This window comes from Mustela nivalis (assembly GCF_964662115.1).
Source record: "Mustela nivalis genome assembly, chromosome: 2".
NCBI classification, from domain to species: Eukaryota; Metazoa; Chordata; class Mammalia; order Carnivora; family Mustelidae; genus Mustela; species Mustela nivalis.
The window spans coordinates 36,638,321-36,652,340 of NC_139021.1; the positions used below are offsets into that span (position 1 = coordinate 36,638,321).

General features: G+C 35.4%; 1 protein-coding gene across 1 annotated transcript in view; it reads right to left on the reverse strand.

The window, feature by feature from the left end:
- The window catches only part of VPS13B (vacuolar protein sorting 13 homolog B), a 714,200-nt gene that overhangs the window by 261,944 nt on the left and 438,236 nt on the right, over positions 1–14,020 (reverse strand). The gene's annotated exons all lie outside the window — the stretch shown is intronic.

Genomic DNA, 14,020 nt, shown 5'->3' on the forward strand with positions numbered 1-14,020 from the left:
AGGTCATAAAGATGTCATCCGTGAAGGACCTGACCTGTCATTGCACTAAAGATGGAAAGGGGAGACCATGAGCCAAGGAATGCAGGAGGCTTCTACAAAAGGCAGTAATAGAAAGCTGGTACAGTGGTCATATCAGTTTTCATCCAAGACTGTGTGAGGGAGACTTACCACAAAGTTAGTAAGAAATTTCAGCTTCAAGGCTTCTTGGCTTGCACAGGACATTTTACAAGACCCTGAGTCTTGGTTATTTTATATACATAATTTGTATTCTTTTTTAAAAAGACCATTTTCAGGTCCCAGAAAACACAGATCCACTCCTGGAGAATGCTAAATACAGTATTAGAGGATTTCCCCCCATAGGGATATACCCAACTTCTGCAGATTCACAGATACCTTCTGAGATTATGAGGGGGTGGTGGTGGTAGAATATCTTAGAATTTATATGAGTATAGTTCCATGAGGACAGAGAAGCCTCAGGAAAAAAATGAGAATTCAATGCCAGAAAATATTTTAAGAGTACTAAAATTAATGACTGTAAAAAACCCTCTACTAAATTACTGGGAGGAAATCACCAAAGCATAAAAGATATTTATGGAATGATTATATCCAGAATTAGAGTTTTCTATATAATGAAGAGAGTTTAGACTCATCTTTCCCCAAACGGTTCTAACTGCAGAACAGAAAAAGGATATTTTCACTTCTAGAAAGAAATGTCTTTAATCATAGTATAGAGAAACTGAATTTGTCATTAACTATCAATAAATAAGTAAATTAGAAACCAACTTGCAGTAAGGGTTACTTTTTCTTAATGATTTGGTTGTGTAAATTCATCTCAAGTCAACAAACAAGTATTTATTTCTTGGAGAACAGCACAGATTACCACTGGAGGTCAGTCTTGGGCTTTCCCTCAGGTCATCAAAAACAAGTGAAAGACTAGAAAGGGAGGTGAAAGCCAAATCTTAGTCTTTCATTTTGTAGGTGATTCTAGAGCTCTGAGGGACTAAGAAAATGCCTGGCATATAAGGGATTAACCACAGTTGTACTTGATACTATTTATATCAATATAATTTTGAATATGAAAGGCACACTCATTCTATAATATATATCCTATATGAAGAATAGAAAACTGTCTTGTATAGAACAATTCAAAATGATTTATGTAGTTGTTATGCCCCACCCCAGCATCGGACAAATCCAATTTAAATGAAATTCTATAAAACACCTAACCAGTACTCCTCAAAACTGTTAAGGTCCTCAAAAGCAAGGAAAATATGAGAAAGTGTCATAGTCTAGAAGAGACATAACAATAAATGTAAACAATAAATGTAATATGGTATCATTAATGGGACCTTGGAACAGAGAAGAACATTCATTAAATTTTCTTAGGAAAACTGAGAAACTCTGAATAAAGAAAATACACTTTAAAATAGACTTTAAAATAGATTTTAGTTAATAATTATGTCAATATTAGTTCACCATAAGTACTAATGTAAGATGTTAATAACAACGAAAACTGGATGCAGGGTATTTGAGAACTCTCTATAGTATTTTAACAACTTCTCTGTAAATCTAAAACTATTCTAAAATAGGAAAGGTATTTTAAAAGACTGATACATTCTAAAAGTCAGCAAACTTTTATGTAAATTTTTTTAGTATCTGAATTTCCTCTTCTTTGACATGCCAGGAAGTTAAGAGTCAAATCTGAGGTTCAGGCCTTATGACCTGAAATTATGTTGTATTTTTTGTTCCTCTGGTCTTAATTTTTAGCAATCTTTATATTTTACCATTATTTGTATGCTTTTCCATAGATTCTAATCTATATTTACAAGGTAAAAAAAGTTTAAATAAGATGAACAGTTTCTGCCTTCCATCTCTGAGCCCCGTATCATTCTTTTTTTTTTTTAATTTTATTTATTTATTTGACAGAGAGAAATCACAAGTAGATGGAGAGGCAGGCAGAGAGAGAGAGAGAGAGAGGGAAGCAGGCTCCCCGCTGAGCAGAGAGCCCTATGCGGGACTCGATTCCAGGACCCTGAGATCATGACCTGAGCCAAAGGTAGCAGCTTAACCCACTGAGCCACCCAGGCGTCTCCCTGTATCATTCTTTAACAGATATCTTACATCTTCTTTCCGGAGTAAAAAAGAATCAAATGGGCACCTCCTCAACTCCCTACTACTAAACTCTTGAATCTATTTACATCTACTTATGGTATGTGATTATGCTCTCTTCCTCCCCTTTGATTCTATTAGAAGACGTGTACTTCTTCCTAACATCAACCCTTCTGCATTTGTAGGACATTATGTTCTCATTATTTTAGGAATGGTACACTATTGATTTTTCCTTCTCATCCCAGGATATCTCAACCTGCCTTCCAACTGAATCCTTTCCACTGACATTTAAACAACATTGTCTTTTCCATATTTAGAAATAAAACCAGTCAACAACTAAATAATAACCTTTTCTTGAGTCTTTAAAAAGAACAATGGTCCACTCCGACATCATTTTTCTTTGGAGGCATAAATGAAATTCAGAGCTGGTCAAGAATTCAAGAAGGTACAAAATGCAGGGGAATCATAATCTGTGGCCTCTGTAGGACTGATGCCTATAAGCAAACACGTAGCTTAAGACTCATTGCCCTGTGTCATTCAATTGAGAAAAGCTAGAGAAAGAATGATCCAGGGTACTATCTTCCCATTAACATATGCACTGAGACGAACCAGCTCACTTATCATATTTTTATTCAGAAAGGATAGTAATGAATTAGTTATAACCTATTTTCCTAGGGCTTTCCTCCTTTTATACACCTTTTCAAGCAAATGCCGAGATTGCCCATTACTGGTTTTCTTCCCTTCTTCCCTAAATCAGTGCCTCAATTCAGGCTCTCATCACCTGTGTTACTGCTAGAGCATCCAGTGAGCTCCCAAACTAATCCACCTCTAACCATTCCAAATGTGAACCTGATTATGTCATGCTCTTATTTTAGATCCTTCAATGGCTTACCATTACAATACAACAAAAGGTAAATTTTAAATAAGAACAGTTAAGGTTTTCTGTAAACTAGATTTTTCATAATTCTCCCTATAAACACCCACATACAGACCAGTTAGGTCACTGAGCTGCCTCTTACAACTCCTCTAACCAATACATTCTCAAGTAGCTGGGCCTGGATACTTATTTAACTATATAACCTTGGGCAAACAATGTGACTCTCTTGAGAGTCAGTTTCTATAGCTGTACAGTCTGAGACAAAGCCCCCAATTCAGAGGGTTATTGTTAGGACTAAAGGAGTTAAGCTGTATAAAACACTTAGACCATCTGGCACACAGTGAGTATCTGACGAGTGGTAGCTGGTGTTACAGATTCTGGGCGGCCACCTAAGTATAACACACTTTCTGACATTAATGGAAATCACTGCTGCCAAGGAGTGGACTTTGTGTCTTCCGAAGCTGGGTTCCAAAGATGAGTGGCCACACATTTTTTTAAGCCAGGTTTACCAGAGTGTAATTTATAAATAACAAAATTTACTTTTAAAAATGTACAGTGGGTTGGGCTTTACTTAATGTATACAGTTGTGTAATCACCACCACAATCACAATACAGAATAATTCCATCTCCCCAGTATCCTTTTGTGTCTTCCAAATGGGCATTACTGAAATGGCCAAGTTTTAGAAAGAAAGGTGGGAAGCCAACTATAGCACATTTGCAAAAGACCAGGCATCTTCAAAAGTGTAGAAGGAAGATTATTGGGTTTAGGCTTTGGTGTTTATTTTATATACCTCTATACTCTGTGAGAAGATTTTTAGTCATTTGCTACAGAAAACCTTTGATGAAGAGCCAAAGTTTTAGAAATAAGCAATTTAAAAATGTATGAAATCTTAGATGAGAATTATATACATTCCCATGGCTCTGATGTTAATATTTTTAAAAAGTTGGTTCTTTTATGTAATAGTGACTGAAATCCCAGAAGTTTGCTTGTTAGAACAAACTGTCATATATAAAACCCAGCAAACCATGGACCCTCAGTTATTTTGAACAGTTAGCTCATTTATCATATTTTTATTCAGAAAAGATAATAATGAATCAGTTATGAACTATCTTCCTAGAGTGTTTCTCCTTATATACAAACATTTTGGTAGGTCATGAGGAATAAGGTATTAAAAGGAAGCACTGGAAATTCAAAAAAATATGAGAAATGAGCACATATTAAAGAGACAGGATTTAGAGTCAGAGAAAAGACCTATAACTTATTATGAATAGTAAAAAATATGAAATAAAAGAACAGATGAGAAGAAATAACAATCTTGAGAGGAGAGGAGCTAATTGAGGATGAAGATAAAGCTTGGGGAGTTTTACCTGTTCTGATCAGCTTGACTGTAACATTATTTTTTTGCAGTGTAACTTTATCATGCTTCATAGACAGTTGGATATGGTGGTTTATGTAGTTCTTTATTCTTTAGATAGTTGTAGGCAAGCCAAATACAATAAATAATAGCAAAAAGTCTGGGGAAGTAGAAATCTTACTTCAGTGGAAATATCCATTACTTTAGAAATACTGAAGAAACATGGACTAAATACTGTATATTTTCTGATGCCGAAAGTAATTTTTTTTTTTTTTTTGGGTAAATGAGATTTTTTTTTAGCTATCTAAAAGACTGTCAGAACAGGTACCAAGCCTGCCCAGGATGGGTTACCAAGCCAGTCATTAGCAGAAACTGAAAGGAAAGGAGATCTAAGGAAGTGACTAAGACCAAGTGGTTAAGAGGAGGAGGAAGGAGAGAGGGCAAAGGAAGAAATGCTCAATTAGTGTTATAATTGTCTACATTCTTCTTCAGGATATGGAGTGTGTGGATCAAAGAATACCACCTTCAGATCCCCAGTGATGCAGTTCTATTCTTTGCCCCCTAAAAATATGGTTTTTATTTTGCTATAAAAATTTTATTTACTCTAAAACACTGATTTGAAAATGAGCATGTGTTACTCCTTATATACACTACTTCTGTAAGTAGGCTTAATAAGATGATTACTTGCTAGCCAGGAATAACACAGTAATTACTTCAGCCAAGAGAACATAGCCCAGGGCAATCTCAGCCTTCTCATCCTTCTGTTTAGTCAATTTTTAAGTGTGTGCATTGTTTTCCTTCCTTTTTTAAAGAATAACTGTAGCTCTTAGAAATCGTGGGTGAAATATACAGCCCATATAATATATGCTACATACAGCTGTTTCAAATCCTAACTGAAATAATCTGATACTACATTAGAATACAATATATTTATTATAGTAGAATAGAGAAAAATGTAGCTATGATATTTGTTTGAACTACCAACATGTGAGGAAAACTGAGAGGTTCAGTCTAAAATGGATCTGAGCTTAGAAGGACATCTGTTTAAGTTATTGTACGTTCAACCAACTTCAACTCCTCTCTATTGCTTACTTCAAACATTTCAGTCCAGTATTTAAAGCCTTCCACAAATTGTACCCAACCTGTCTCCATCAAACATACAATTAATCACCAATACCTTCCAGTTCTTTTGATGTGTATGTTGCATGATCTATCTTTTCTATCTCTATGAACAGAAATAGGAATTCCTATGAATTAAGGAGTCTATTGATCAACTCATACTGCAAGCATTTATTCAGCATCAATTTGTATGTATGTTCAGCACTTCACTTGGGCTTTATCATCTCCGTCTTAGAACACTGAAACATACAGATTTATGTATCCACTTTGCTATCCTCAGTGTGTGGTTTTTGTCCTCATGTTGGTCATCATGTTTTGCCTGATGGTCACAGTAGCTGGTCACTTCCATTGTCATGATTCCAAGAAGGTGGAAAAGCAAGAAGGTGAAGACTTTCTCAGAAATCTGTTGTAAAGTTCTTTTTATATCTCATTGGCTAGGACTGTGTCAAAGGATGTCAGATGATGTCAAAGACTTTTTCTCTCCATCTTTCAGGTTTCCTTATTTCTATGAGTTCAATTCCTTTATCTTTCTCTTTTTAAAAAGACAGGTTTTCTTCATGTGATAGTGGTAAAGGAGAAGAAAGCAGCATGGTCAAAGAAATCTCCAATATGGTAACGTCTGGACTTAATGATCCACGGGGAAGAGATTTTATTCTTCTCGGGGTACTCATAGAGAACACTCCCCTGGTCTGAGTAGTGTGTCCATATCTGGGCCAATAACTGATAGGGGGATGGAGTGCAATGATTAACCAGGCCTGTGTCTCATGTCTACCCTGTAATGGTAATCTCTATTGAAACTATATAGGAGAATGTTGTTTAGCCAAAGGAAAGGAGGTTTACTATCAGATTGAAGAGGGTTAGAAATGCTGGGCAAAAGCACTTGTCCCTATAGCAGCAGTGGTAAGCCAACATTATTTCTGCCATATCATATGGTATGTAACATTAGGCTTTAGTTGACAGTATGTTTAAAGTATTGAAGAGAGCCAAAACTACTTTCTGAGGAGTATTCTAGATCTGGTTACCTGGGAATCCTGAAATCTCTGTGGCCCCGGCTGTCTGTTGTATCCCAATATTCATCATCCTCTTTTTTCATAGTAAAATAATTTTAAGCATGGCACGTGGTCATGTATTAGAAGAATTATATTTCTCAGCCTCCCTTGCAGCTAGGTGTGACCACATGACTAACTTTGTGCAAATGGAAAGTGAATATATCTGATGTATGCAACTAATTGTGTGTGCATATACAAGTGGATATGATTATATATCTTGATCAAGCTCTACTATCATTGCCTATCTTCCTCATAAATATATGAACACTAGAACTTGGAAGCACAAACTTTATCTCTTGTTTAATGCTGTCACTCTAGTATCCATTATAGTGTTTGATATATAGAAAAGGTTCAGTGTTCATTAAGTAAATGAATAGGTCATCCTTCTCTGCCTATTCCATTCCAACAGCCCCATGAAGCTAAATCTCTGACTGCCTGGCCTAAAGTCCTCTCTTCCTGTTGTGAATCACTCCTCTAACACTCATTTTTCATATAGCATGTTTAGCACTTCTTATTTACTGCTTTGAGTTCCTAGTTATCAATTCATTTTTCTATGTTTTATGTCTCAACAAGATTATGAAATCCTACAGGGTGGGAACAATAGTGTACTTATTTTTCATACCTTTTCCAGTCTGTATTCAGTATATCTGGTATATGGAAAGCCCTCAGTGAATACTGTTGAATACAACCAGGAAAGATAGTTTAAGAGAGCCTTAGGAAAACTTAAAGCATTCACTGGATTTCTGGTCAAGAAATCTGTATGAGATAAACATAAGCATGGCTGGAAAATTAAGATTTTTATGGTTTTCTTGATGTTTAGCATGTACCCTGCAGCAACTATGATGCACTTATCTCTAAGCATAAGCTTGTTTATCAGGAGACAATTAGGCGATTTTTAATATCTACAAGGCCTAAGTAAAATTGCGACAGGTGTGATAGTTCAATGTACCTAAGAAGTCCTTCTCTTGGAGAGGATAGGCAATAAAATACTTAATAACTTTTCCAGGTCTAGATTGTAAGAAATTCAGGGTATTTCCTCATAGGCCCTCTTGTCCATTTAAGGCTTTGCTTGAATCCATATTTTATTGGTGCCTGTGTTTATTGCTTGGTTACAAGTAGTTGATCCAGGTGCCTCTGAAGGGAAACAAATACTCAGCATAGCAACACCGATGGAAAGTCACCACATGTACATCATCCAAAATCCCCACCTCTTTTTTTAATACAGAAATATATAGCCTCCGACATGGGCTTTCCCATTCACACCTACAGAAAGACAGACAGAACAACAATATCCTTTCCCATACTGGTTTTAGTTCCTACTTCCAAACCTCACCTCTGCTCACCTGTTTTCTCCGGGTATACTTTTTGCCTCTATTTCCCTCATCTTGCCTAATGTTCTACTCCAAAAAATTTGTTACTATACAACCACTCAAAGTCCCTTCTTTTCTTCTTTACTCTTAAGTTTCTAGTTCTAATTATTCCTAGCAATCCTTAAGTTGGTCAAGTATGTCTTGTATAAATTTTTACCACTGACTGAAAAATAAGGATTTCCCTTCCTAACTGAGGAATAACCCCAAAGAAGATTATTTCTATGATAAAATAGTAATAATGCCATCAAGAAAACAAACAACTTCGAACACTATTCTATAGGGCGCAAACTCAATCATAGTACATAGCAAAAAAGATCCAAAATATTATACTGTCCCATAGCAAACTGTAAAAACACCCAAGCAAACTATGTTAGACACATATCATATTAGTTACTGATAAAAATAACTGCATTATAAATAATAAACTATTTCAAGTTAACACACTAGTTTTAGTACTTTATCTATATTGCTTATAATTTCACAGATTTCAGATAGACCACTCAGCTTTCATCTCAGTTTTAAAGTAGTCTATTACTTTAAAAATTTGATGCAAATTTTCTTCTAGCTGTATTTTTTTGTATGACAGCAACTGAAATAAAATGAAATAAAATGTTTGCTCTGTTTTTGAACGATTCCTTACAATGTCCTGTATACTAACAGCTTTAGGAAAACTTCGGATTTTTTAGTTTCCTTTTATCATATAAAAATGGCCTGCATTATTCTTCTATAAATAGACTTGCACAAATGAAAATTCTTTAGCTCTTTGTTTATTCATATTCTCTTTCAGAAATTTCCTGATGTTTACTGGTACATGTTACCAAACTTTCTCTCTTGTTAATTATAATTGCATGAATGACATGATTATATTACTAATAACCATTTTTATATAATTGGGCCTTTACGAGAACAAGATTATCTTGCAAGAGGTAAAGAAACCTCTAAACTGTAAACCAACTGTGTAAATCACCACAGCCCTAACCAGAAATCAAGGATGAATAGTGGAGCTCTGTTTCTGGAGAAAAGTTTGAATTGTATATTTGGGTTTGACTATGAAGTTATCTAGAAGCCTGACTCTGATCTCATGTAAATGGCAGAGAACTAGGATGTAAGAAACCAAAGTAACATTCCTGTTGTTGTAGGGTTAAACAACCAATTGTTGTCATAGAGAGGAATTATAGAATGAAGTATGAAAGGATATGTACTTTGTACATATGGAATGCACTTTGGGTTTTTGAATATTAAATGTTTGTTTCTCTTATGTTCTGTCTTGGCCTATCATAATATGTATAGAGAAAACAATAATTTAAAAAAGAGAAATAATTCTGGAAGCCAGCAATCATGAAAGTCATAACACTCTAAAGGGACAAATGAAAATCAAAGAATACAAATACAGGCTGATTGATCCAGTGGCCTCACCTATATAGAGTACATTTTTCAGAGTGAAAACATTGGAAAAGTTTTAATCAACATGAGAGGCAATTTGCCTGAACTATTAAACTGGTCATTTTATTGCCTAAAGTTCTTCTCCTTAAATATGTATTTGAAAGTTTGTGTTAGTTGTCCATACAATCAAAATTAATATTAAATCTTGGCTTTCACAATAATCCTTATATTGTTCCACTGTTTTTCACTTCTATTTCCAAAGACTTTTCCATCTTTCTCCCCCTTTGTTTATGGTGTAAATGTTTCCTCTACTAATAAAAATCATCCACCACATTCTTGAATAACTTTTAAAATTAATCTTTCAAATAAAACTTTGTCAAAGATTGGAAATATCATCACCATCCAAAATAAGCAGAAGAAAAGAAATAATAAGAATTAGAGAAAAAATCAGTAAAAGCCTTTAAACAGGCTAACTAAAAAAAGGAGAAAGGAATCAAATGACTAATATCAGACCTGAAAGAGGGGACATCACTACGGATCCTATGGAAATTAAAAGGATAATAAAGGGATATTATAAAAAATTCCAGGCCCATACATTTGATAACCATTTCAAGAAAATGCACCAATTTCTTGAAAAACAATCAGATAAAACTGACACAAGAGGAAACAGAGGATCTCACACAAGAAGAAACAGAGGATCTAATTGCCGAAAGTAGGTAGATAAAGAGTTAACCACAAATAGATATAGGCCTTTATCTATTAAAGAGACTGAAGGAATAATTAATAACCTTCCAAAAAAGAAAGCATCGGGCCTAGATGGGTTCACTGATGATTTCTAGCACCATTTAAGGAAGAAATTATACCAATTCTCTATAATCTATTTCAGAGGACAGAAGCAAAAGAAGTATTTCCTAACTTAATCTACGGGGCCAGCATTGCCTTAATAACAAAACCAGAAAAAGACATTTTAAGAAAAAGAAATTACAGACTGATATCTCTCATGAACAAAAAACCAGAAATCTTCAACAAAATACCAGCAAATATAATCTAACAGTGTATAAAAAGAATTACATATTACACTAAGTGGCCTTTATCCCAAGTATTGCAAGTCTTGTTTAACAATTAAAACTCAATTAATGTGGTGTGCCTGGGTTAAGCCGCTGCCTTCGGCTCAGGTCATGCTCTCAGGGTCCTGGGATCGAGTCCCGCATCGGGCTCTCTGCTCAGCAGGGAGCCTGCTTCCCTCTCTCTCTCTCTGCCTGCCTCTCCGTCTACTTGTGATTTCTCTCTGTCAAATAAATTAAAACAAAACAAAACAAAAAAAACTCAATTAATGTAATCTATCACAACAACAAACTTAAAATAAAAAAAAAATCACATGATCATATGAATGGATACATAAAAAGCATCTGACAAAATCCAAACCCATTCATGATGAAAGCTCTCACTAAACTAGGAACAGACACAAATGTCCTCAACTTGATAAACATTATCTACAAAAAACCTGCAGTGAGAAACCTGAAACTTTCCCACTAAGATCAGATAGAAAGCAAGGATGTTCTTTCTCACCACTATTTTTCTACATACTGGAAGTCCTTGCTAGTAAAATAAGGCAAGGAAAGAAAATAAAATTATTACAGATTGGGACAGAAGAACTGTTTCTGTTTACAGATGGCAGGACTGTCCAAGTAGAAAATCTGAACGAATCAACATGAGAACTGTGATTATAGCAAGGTTGCAGGATATAAGGTTAAAGTAATAGTCAATTACATTACATTTCTATATACTAACAATGAACAAGTGGAATTTGAAATTAAAAGCACAACAGCATCGGGGCGCCTGGGTGGCTCAGTGGGTTAAGCTGCTGCCTTCGGCTCAGGTCATGATCTCAGGGTCCTGGGATCGAGTCCCGCATTGGGCTCTCTGCTCAGCGGGGAGCCTGCTTCCTCCTCTCTCTCTCTCTCTGCCTGCCTCTCCATCTACTTGTGATTTCTCTCTGTCAAATGAATAAATAAATAAATCTTAAAAAAAAAAAAGCACAATAGCATTTATATTAGCACCAAAAAATGAAATACTTAGGTAAAATCCAACAAAATACATACAAGATTTATATAAGGAAACTCTGACAAATAAAATCAAAGAACTAAGTAAGTGGAGAGATATTCCATGTTCATGGATAAGAAGATTCAAAATTGGGGCACCTGGGTGGCTCAGTGGGTTAAAGCCTCTGCCTTCAGCTCGGGTCATGATCTCAGGATCCTGGGATCGAGCCCCGCATCGGGCTCTCTGCTCAGCGGGGAGCCTGCTTCCTCCTCTCTCTCTCTGCCTGCCTTTCTGCCTACTTGTCATCTCTGTCTGTCAAATAAATAAATAAAATCTTAAAAAAAAAAAGAAATACTATAAAACTTAAAAAAAAAAAAAGAAGATTCAAAATTGTCAAGATGTCATTTGTCAACTTGATCCATAGATTCAATATATCCCATTCAAAATTCAAGAAAGTTATTTAATGGCTATTAGCAAACTCATTCTAAAGTTTTCAGAGTCAAAAGAACCAGACTAGCTTATATAATAATGGAGAAGAACAAAAATGGAGGACTAACACTGCCATACCTTAAGACTTACTATAAAGCTACAGTAATCGAGATAGTGTGGACTTGTGAAAGAATGGACAAATAGGTCAATGGAACACAAGAGATAGGCCAGAAATAGATCCTCGTGAATACAGTCAAATGATCTTTGACAAAGGAGCAAAAGCAATGCAATGGAACAGAGACAGTCTCTTCAACAAAGGTACTAGAACAACCAGACGTTTACAAGCAAAAAAAAAAAAAAAAAAATTACGTATAGATCTAACCCTTTCAGAAAAATGAACTCAAAATGGATCATAAACTTAAATGTAAAACATACACTATAAAACTCTTAGAAGAGAACATGAGAGAAAACCTAGTTTCTTGGGTATGGTGACGCCTTTTTAGATACAACACCAAAGACATGATCCATGAAAGAAACAATTAAAATTAAAAACTTCTGCTCTGTGACAGATAGTATCAAGGGAATTAGAAAACAAACCATAGACTAGGAGAAACTATTTGCAAAAGACACATCTGATAAAGGATGTTATCCAAAATATACAAAGAAACTCTTAAAACTCAACAGTAAGAAAACAACCCAATTAAAAAATAAGGCAAAGGGGGCGCCTGGGTGGCTCAGTGGGTTAAAGCCTCTGCCTTCGGCTCAGGTCATGGTCCCAGGGTCCTGGGATCGAGGCCCGCATCGGGCTCTCTGCTCAGCTGGGAGCTTGCTTCCTCCTCTCTCTCTGCCTGCTTCTCTGCCTACTTGTGATCTCTGTCTGCCAAATAAATAAATAAAAATCTTAAAAAAAAAAATAAGGCAAAGAATTTTATGGATACCTCACCAAAGCAGCTATGTAGATGGAAAATAAGCATATGCATAGGAAAAGATGTTCCACTTCATATATCATCAGGGAGATGCATATTAAAACAATAAAAGATACCATTACACACTTAAAAGAATGTCCAAGGTACAGACCACTGAAAACACCAAACATTAGTTAAGGTTGTGGAGCAACAGGAACTCCCTCCTTCAGGGCTGGTGGGAATGCAAAATGGTAAAAGCTACTTTGGAAGACAGTTTAGAGGTTTCTTATAAAACTAAACATATTCTGATCATATGATCCAGCAATCACACTCCTTTTTATCTGCCAACGGAACTGAAAAGTTATGTCCCCACAAAAGTCTGCAGATGAATGTTTATAGTAGCTTTACTCCTAATTGCCAAAAGTAGGTAAAGACTTAACAACAAATTTGCTAAGTTGTATAAATTCCTAAAACACATCAGAAATCTATGAATTCGATTTCACTGATGAATTTGTTTCACTGATTCATAAACTTGGCCCAAATTATATAGGAACGTAAAATATTGTTTCCAACCCAATTTGCTTCAAGAACCCCATTGAAAATGCCATGGGGAAATATTTTGTGCTCTATTTACTTTCAGGTCATATAATTACATCCTTATGGATTATCTAACGTATATTAGAAAAATGCTGATATTTTAGAGAGGACATAGCTTTATAACCCTTCTAAAAAAGATACTGAGCAAAGGGTGCCTGAATGGCTTGTTCGTTAAGCATCTTTTGACTTCAGCTCCCATCATGATCTCAGGGTTATGAGACCGAGCCCCACACTGGGTTCCATCCTGGACGTGAAGCCTCCTTAAAATTCTCCCTCTCTTTTTCCCTCTCCTCTGTCACTCTTCCCCGCACAAAACAAAAGAAAATAAAAGAGAAAAAAAAAGAGATACTGAGCAAACAGAAATCATGGTTGGTAAAAGATGGTCTGTCAGAGAATCATTTATAAAAGTTAAAAGCTTTATCATTTTAAAATATTTTTTTAAATAAAGAAGACAGATTAATGGAATAGTTATAATCCACACACTGTGATAGCATGGAAACAGCACTGACTTGAAGGACTTAAATATTAAAATTTCACTTCCACCATTTTTTAGCTATGTATGAATGATTTCAGGCAGGTCACTTACCATCTCTGAGCCCCAAGACCCTAATATGTAAAATGATAATGATGCCCATATGAACCTCAGAAAGTGGTTGTGATAACACACTCAAAGGTACACTGAGTTAATTTACATGAAAATGCCTGGCACACTGCCTAGCATCTAGGAACTCTCAAAGAACACCTCTTTCTTTCTTTCTTTCTTTCTTTCTTTCTTTCTTTCTTT